We start from the raw sequence: 9,122 nt of genomic DNA, 5'->3' as shown, positions 1-9,122 counted from the left end.
ATTTGGTAAGTCATTAATTTAGTGTATATAGAGCTGTCAGTTTCTAACCCGAACCGTTAAACCCGACTATTTCGAACCGATCCGAAAGGAAACTGAACTGTTAAAAGTTCTTTTTTGAAAATCGAAAACCGATCCGATCCGATTGTTTCAAACCCATAACTGAATTGAATCGAATAGTTGCAAACCGTTATTACCCAAACCTGTTATCAAATCGAACCGTTATAACTCGAAACCGAGAGCAACCTGAACCGATTACGTCCGAACCCGATAGTAACCCAACCAAATTTAAACCGAAACTGGCTAAACCCGACTAAAAAATATTATGACTGAACCGCTTATAACGCGTTACCCGTTGTGACCGAACTGTTTACAACCCGAAACCCATTGTGACCGAACTGTTTACAACCCGAAACCCGTTGTGACCGAAGTTTTTACAACCCGTAACCCATTCTGACCAAACTGTTTACAACCCGTAACCCGTTCTGACCGAACTGTTTACAACCTGTAACCCGTTCTGACCAAACTTGTACCACTCACAACGCATTACCCGTAATAATCGAACCGTTATAATCTACAACCCGTTACGACCGAATCGTTTACAGTCCGTAATTCATTATGACTGAACTATTTACAACATGTAAATCATTTTGTCCAAACCTTTTACCACCCGCAACTTGAATTACCAAACAACTTCATCCAATAGCCCATTACATCAAAATTCTTTACCAGTCACAACGTCACAAGGCCATATATCATATATAATATCATATCATATTATACATAGACATGCTTAATGTATTGAATGTAATAGTGTTACTCTTCCCACACCTTTTATTTTATGTTTTTATTAAAAAAAAACAAAAAAACAAAAAATCAAAGATAGTGTACTTGGGTTATTATTTATTAATGTATTGTATAAAGTATCAACTAAAACATTTTTGGGATTAGAAGGCAATTAAAGTTGCTATGTGAAACAATCTATGTAATGGCCATCATTAGGAGGGTTTCACTATATATATATATAAATATATTGACAATAACAAGTTTAATAAATAGACACAAAACTAAGTATTTACATACTACAATTTTTCGAAATTAAAATCGCATTGGATAAAGAAATGGATAATACATTAATACCTAAAAAACACTTATATCATAACTAGGAGAAAATCAGATCATTTCATACAAGTACATATACAACCAAAAGCATCTTTTATGATGCATAAATTAAGTTTAAATTGCAACCATAGAGGAAATAGCTCAATATCAATTACAAAAGCCACCAGTAAGGGTAGACAGAAACCAAAGATCAATTAGTTTTTAGTTATTTACTATTTAGTAATTAGTTAGTCACCATACAAAATTCTCTATAATACTTTTGAGCTTAACAACAAAAGGTGAACATAGCCTAAGCCTAAAATATACGGCTTTTTAATAAATACAAAATGTGACCATAATGCCATGTTGAAGTAGCAGCAATGAACATTTGATTGCGCCCCCTTTACTTGTAAAGAACTGAAAGCAAGAGCATAAAAACGATAAGAAATGAAAAAACAGCAGTTAAATATTAATAAGAACTGAAAGCAAGAACATAATAACGATAAGAAATGAAAAAAACAGCAAGTAAATATTAGAAGAAATTTGGGAAAAAAAAAAAGAGAAAAATTGTCTAAAAGACTACCTCAAGTAGATGATGTACAACTTTCAGTTACTTCTTCCTTACTGATTAAAATACATCTTCATCAATTTCGGTATCATAACCGACTAACCGAGATACCAGTTCTGAGTGGTAACTAACATCTTAACGTTTTTAGGAAGAAGAGCACCCCTATACTTAGTCAAAATACAACCACCCATGCTAAATGATGATTCAGAGGCAACATATGTTCATAGAATAGCCAAAACATCCCTAGCAACTCCAGCTAATGTGGGATACCTCTCAACTTCAGATTTCCAGTACCGGAGAACATCAAACTTTTCTTTCACAACCAATTTTTTCCGAGGTGTAACCAAATAAGCATCAAGATCATCTGTTGGATTTAAAACCGAACCATCATCATCATCAATAGCACCACATAACTAACATAATGATTAAAAAGAAACAAAAAAATAACAAGTTTAATAAATTTAAACAGATCAAACACGCAAAATTAATGATAAATAATAGCAAAAGTATTCACTTAACAAATAATCAAACTTGAAAAATCATTAAATTGTAAACTAAAACACAAATATTCACCTGATATATAGTTGATAGTTTAAAAGATCGACCATCATCGTCTTTACCATCATCAAATTCATTATAGGGTCTGCTAGTCTTTTGCTTTGAGCTAGAAAGAGGCGCTTGAGCGGAATAGAAAGAACACAATTCACCTAGAGCATCTTGAACCCTTTTAACCTTTCTTTCACATTCCTCTCCAACATATAGCAGGTTCAACATTTGCCTCACACATTGAATTTTGAAACGAGGATCAAGAACATCAACAATTGAAAGTATCAAAGAATAATCTTCCCAATAATTCTCAAATTTGTCCAGCATCATTGACGCCATTTCGGCAAGCTTAGGTTGTTTATGCGCTTGAGTGATAGAATACTCAATGAAAAGAACATTCTCAAAATACAAGTTTGATGTGGGATATTGAGAACCAGAAAATAAAGTGGTAATATTATAAAATGGATGCAAAAAGTCGCACACATCTTGAAGAGTATCCACTCATCATCAGAAAGTTTATAATCAATACCCAAAACTCTGTTGATATAAGATTTCAGTGCAGGTTTAGTTTGTAAAGATTTTTGGAGCATTGTATAGGTGGCATTCCATCGAGTAACAACATCAAGACTTAATTTTCCATTAAACACACATTCAGTATCAACAACAGCTTGCTCAAACTGACACAACCTAGAATCATATCCATCTATATACTTGACCACTTCACGCAACTTAACAACACTTTCATCAACAAATTCTAAACCTTTCCTAACAATCAAATTCAAGACATGAGCACTACAACATACATGAAAAATTTGTCGTCACAAGGAAGTGGGGAACAATTCATGACATCTTTTCTAAGATAATCCACCATCAAATCCATAGAACGAGCATTATCAACAGTCATAGAGAAAGCTCTATATTGCAAGTTCCATTCTTTAATCAGATTAAAAACAAACTTTTCTACTTCAATACCAGAATGCGAAGGATGGCAATATCTAAAATTTAAAACTTTAGACTTCAGATTTCAATCATTGTCAACATAATGAGCCGTCAAAGTAAGGTAACCGCGATTAGTGCAAGAAGTCCACAAATCACAAGTAAAACTGACCTTACCACCAATTTTACTCAAAGTATCAAACAACATAGCTTTGCATTTATCATGCTCACAAATACAATATCTAAGAATAATGTTCCTACTCACATGTTTCACATTTCTATTCAAGTAGGTAATCTCTTCTCTACAAAATTCATGCTCGACAATTCGTAAAGGATATGCATGACAAATAATAGCTGTAGCCAACTTACTTAACCAAAGTTTTTGATCAAAAGAAGAGATAGAATTATCAGAAGCAGAACCTTCTTTAGGTTTAAGCTTACATATATCATGATGATGTCTACATGTTGAAGTACCCATGACTGAGTTAGCTTTGATAACCACTCCACAATATTTACAAGTAGCATAGGTGGTGGGTTTTTTTTTAGTAGTGCTATCAACTGGTGTTTTACCATCAAGTATCTCAGTAAGAGTGAAATGTCTCCAAACGTCTGATCTTCGTCCACCTTTAGAAATACATCCACTACCTTGTGCAATTCGTATGATTGGGGGCGTCACAGTAGCAGGTTGAATCTGAACTGTTTGATTTCGAGATTCCATTGTTTCAAGATATGTGTACCTCTCATCATTAGACTCCTCAAATCCACCATACATTACTATAAAACAATTAGACAAAATAATAATTAATAACATAAAATAAGGAGCAATTATGTGTAATAGCTTTGTCACAAACTCACATTCTAATTCAAAATAAAAGAACAATTATCTTAGTACTTAGAGGAGAAAAAGAACAATAATCTTAGTAAAAGAAATAAAGCAAGTTATCAACCAATACAAAAAGAATAGGATGCAAGGATAGCAAGACAATTGTTACTCAAAAGTATTTATGCACTTTGATATGCCCAAAAGGTACCAAGACCCAATCTTAGATTAGGGAATTGATTAACTAAAAGTCCATCTTTATACTACTACTCCTAATCTACGCACTACACTTCTTTTTTTTTTTTAATGAAAAAAAGAGGTTATATTAACTTAAATAAAAACCAAATACAACCAAAGTTTCCAATGTAGCAAAGGAGGCAGCAGACTATACCACCCACCCATAAAACCCTAATACAACATCAAATGGTAGAAAGAAATCCAACTTACATAAATACAGAAAATAGCAACTAACAAAACAAAAAGGCAAAGAGCTACTACTAGCAGAATTGCAGCAGGGGACGAGACCTCTCTAGTTTTCACTTCCATTCAAATCACTACTACGCACTACACTTCAACCAACAAAAAGTATAAAGTATTAAACTAAGTAAATTGAATGTCAAAATAACCAACCACTGTAAAACAAAGTCAATTTCACAATTAAAAAAGTTAAATTATAAAGATAGTAGTAAACGATGATTAAACAACTAGGATAGACATAAGTCATGTAAATCGAGGGTTAAACAACCCAAAAACAACTAGATCTGAACATATACGTCATATTTAATTCTAATGCCATCGATTTTCACACTAATATTACTTAAACATTTAAATAGGGAAAAAAATGATTTTTTTTATTATACTTTAAAGCCTTAAAAAAAAGATCGAAATATACCTTGATTATGTGGAGGAGAAGAGACGTGAATCGTGATATGGGCGAAATGAGCTGAGAGCTGATGAAATATACCTTAATTTTTTTTTTGCAGAGAAATGAGTGGAGAAGAAGGTCAATTTTCTTTCTTTTACAAAGAGGGTCACTAGTTCTAGAGAGAGAGGGGTGGAATATTGAATGGGAGTGATGAAGGCGGTTTGAGGTGGATGAATTAGGTTAACAAGATCAAACAAGTGGTCATATATATATGGTGGGCCTTATTGGGTCATTCTATAAAGTAGGGTCATTTTAGGTGGGAATTTTCCCTCCATCCAAAACTCTACTACGTACTCACTCTTTTTTTTCTTTTAATTTAAATCATTAATTTATCAACAAATTTATTTATTGATTTATTTGTGTTATCTAATTATTAATCTATTTAATATTTCCAAAAAAAAAAATTAAAGTCATGTTTTAATTTATTTAATAAGGAAACTATAAAAGTAACTAATAAGGAGTTTGTAAATAAAAAAAGTAACTAATAAGGAGTTTTTTCTTACAAAAAAAGTAGAATATAAGGAGATTATGACTAAATAACTACTATAGCGTATTTATGATCAGATCAATTATAACCTTAGTGATTCAAATTCATTAACTGATCAACTTAACATGTATAGTCATTTCTCGATTTTGACCCGATATGATACAGATTGTATGACAGTGTAACACAACTCGATTACGACTTGAGTTAGCTCAAATGTACTAGCTTATTATATTTTCTTAAGAAACTAACTTACTATAATTAGTAAATCGCTAATTAAAACAATATATAAATGCAACTATCCTATTACCTATTACTATAAGCCTATAACTTTACAGCGTATTATGATCCGACCAATTATAACCTTATTGATTCAAATTCATTAACTGAACAACATAACATGTATAGTCATTTCTTGAGTTTGACTCGATATGATATATATTGTATGACAGTGTGACACAACTCGATTATGACTTGAGTTGGTTCAAATGACTCACTTTTTCTCATTATTATTAGATCAATCCATTTTATTAATGACTGGTATAGTCATAATAGTTAACCCAATGTGTTTATGACTCAACTTGTTCTAATTTGATATCTATCCATTCAAACTTGTTTAAGTCTCTAGTTGATTTCGATCCGATTTGAATTCATGAATGACCTAATAAACCCAATACTTTATAACTTGACTCGATTAAAGCATTAGTGAACTTATTTGTTTAATTTACTATGACAATATTCAATCAACCCAATTTGCTTTGTGACCCCTATTAATTGTGAGTTTATGACTAAACCCCTTCTAATGTGCTGCCTGATTACCCTAATGTGTTTATGATAAGACCGATTACAACCTAACCCGTTCTTTCCCATTATCTAATTAACCAAACTCGATAATGATAAGAATAGATTTTTAGCCGATATGATTTATGACCCATTTTCAATTTAATCCAAATCGATTATGACTAGAACCAATAATGACCCTGCCCGGTTTTAGCCCAGCTGTTTTGAACTGAAAATTGTTTTCAAAGTGACACAATTTAACCCAAACCGATTATGACCTAAACCGATACTGACACGGCCTGATTTACCTAATTAGTTTTGAACCGAAACCTGTTTCCAAACCGACATATTTCAACCCAGACCGATTATGAACTAAACCGATAATGACCCAAACCAATTTCACCCGATCTGTTTTCAAACTGAAACCCGTTTTCAAACCGAACCAGTTCAACCCAAACTGATTGTGACCCGAATCGATAACAACCCGATCCGATTACGACTCGATCTATTTTGAACCGAAACCCGCTATAAACTGGCAAAACCTGTTTTCAAACTGACCCAGTTCAACCCAAACTGATTATGACTTGAACCGATTACTACCTGATCTGAATAGAAACCGCAATAAATATAACCAAACTGAACCGACCTGATAATTTTCAAAACCAATCCAAACCGAACCGTTGTTAATTTTAAACCATTAAAACCCGACCCATTATAACCCGAAACCGATAAACCCAACCCAAAACTGAACCGTTTACCCAAATTGACACCCCTGAGTGTATATATATGTGTTTTTGTATGATCATATGATTAAATTAATATGGTAACTCTAATATATCTATAATCTATAATACTATTTTAAAACATGAAGTTGGACGAACATGTGTCCTCTTCTTGTTTTTTAATTTCTGATTAAAAAAAAAGTAATCTAGTGCCTTTACAAATATCTTAATTTTCAAACTACATTCTTACATGAAAATTGGTCATTGCCTTTACAAAAAAAAAAAAAAAAAAAATAAAAATAAAAAAAAAATAAATAAATTGATGATGCCTTTAAAATAATGAAAAAAAGTTGATCATGCCTTTACAAAACACAAAAAAAAAAATATTTTTTTTTTCAAACTAACTATAGATTTAAGTTTAATCGTTATTTTAAAACAATTGTATGAAAGGAAAATTTTTCAATTACTACCGCATATTAAAGCGACTTTGAAAATTACTACCGCGAAATAAAAAACTTGTGATTTACTACCATATAAACTTTAAAAAATTTAAAATTACTAACAGCCTCCATTTTAAGTCCTTTATGACGTCACTAACCCACGTTAAACCCATGGTTAAGCAATTTAAGCACCTAAAAAAATTAAAAATAAAAATGAACCAACCCATGGTTACCCCCCTTAACTACCTTAACTAAACCTCCCCCTTCATTCACTTCTGGTTTTTCAGAAAATTCACCATTTGTTAAATCTCTCCAAATTAAAGTTTTTTCTCCAAATCGAAGATTAGTTCTTCCAATCTACCCTCAGGTAAATTTTTAATTTCTATAATTTTGCTATCATTAATGATGTTTAGCTGTTTTCGATTCTAGGGTTCATCAAAGTTTAAGGAGTTTTCAATTTAGGGTTTTTTGTTTGCAATTTTGATTGATTAATTTAGTGCTATTGCATGTAATTTTCTTTGAATTAAACTTTGATTTAAACATAATAAGTGATTTAAGTTTCTTTTTTTTTCCTGTTTAGATGTTTAGAAGGGCAAGGATAGTGGGTTGGAAATGCAAGTGTGGGTTGAATGCTTCAATTATGAAGTTCTGGACCAAAGAATACCCTAGTAGGAGGTTTATAGCTTATCTAGATTTTAATGCAGAGAATAATACAAGGGGATGAACATATTTTGTTTGGTATGATGAAGAAATGACTAATCGGCAAAGGGACTTAATTTTGGGGTTGTTGGAAGAGAAGAAATCAATTAGTTTGGAGAATCAGTATCTGAAGAAATAAATTGTTGATGCAAATCTTAATGCAAGGAAGATGAATACTCAATATATGATGCTGAAAATGAGGCACACAGGTGCAGATTTAGGGGTTGTTTTATTCATTAGCTTCCTTGTTATTGTCATTGCATTGGTTTTGTATGGTGTGTTGTAAAGTAGGTTGTGTTGTTGTTGGGAGCTGGTTTATGTAGTTGTTAGCAAGTAGTTTACGCTAGTGTTAGTGATGATGGTAAATTAGTTATGTAGGGTATGTTAAGGCCAAAATAAATTGTAAGAGATTTGGTTTTGAATAAAATGCAAGATTATTGACTTATCTATTCCCTCTGTGTGTTTTTTAGTGTTACAATTTGACCAAACACACATGTTGAGACATGACTTTGACCACTAATTTATCTTATTATATGTTAGGAAAATTATAGGGAATTTGATATTATGAAAGCATACATTATGAAGAATCCAACAATAATATATTGTACAATAACATTTTTTTTCTTTAGAGTAGTAAACTAATCAAGTCCAAACCATTATGTGAATAGTAAAAAAAGTCAAAATGTAACGCTTAAAAAAAAATACGGAGGGAGTATTTTTTTTTTTTTTGTGTTTATGCTTAAAACTGTAGCATAGATTGATATAGACAAATTGCATCAATAATCAAATACTTAAATACGTAAAAGTAGTTAAAGGTTGTTATAAAAGTTGGAAAAATGTGATGTATTGTCAACAACTTGTACCACAAATTAGGTAAAGCAAATTTGCAAATTACAAAAGTGAAAAGTTACCTGAAATTCCTAAGACTACATTTGCATAAAAAGACTTAATTTCCTACATAATGGCTTTGGCTACTTTGGTATTGGGAGGGGCCTACAGAGGTAATGTTTAAAGCTTGAGAAGATATGTCCACCACTGCACAAAGTCCTGCGTTGGTTGTTATGTTGTTATTTGTTTCTGCTGTAAAATGAACAAAAAAAAAAT

General features: G+C 31.8%; 1 long non-coding RNA gene across 1 annotated transcript; it reads right to left on the bottom strand.

Moving 5' to 3' along the window:
• Nucleotides 1–1,134: 1,134 nt before the first annotated feature.
• Nucleotides 1,135–5,220, bottom strand: LOC110740318. Its single transcript, XR_002515028.1, has 4 exons — nt 4,861–5,220; nt 2,240–3,922; nt 1,682–2,030; nt 1,135–1,515 (listed from the first exon to the last, which is right to left on the bottom strand). It is a non-coding gene; the product is annotated as an uncharacterized LOC110740318 (long non-coding RNA).
• Nucleotides 5,221–9,122: the final 3,902 nt, after the last annotated feature.

This window comes from Chenopodium quinoa, unplaced genomic scaffold (genome assembly GCF_001683475.1).
Source record: "Chenopodium quinoa cultivar QQ74 unplaced genomic scaffold, ASM168347v1, whole genome shotgun sequence".
NCBI lineage: Eukaryota > Viridiplantae > Streptophyta > Magnoliopsida > Caryophyllales > Amaranthaceae > Chenopodium > Chenopodium quinoa.
The sequence above is the reverse complement of the archived record's forward strand: the minus strand, read 5'-3'. Positions and strand labels throughout refer to the sequence as shown.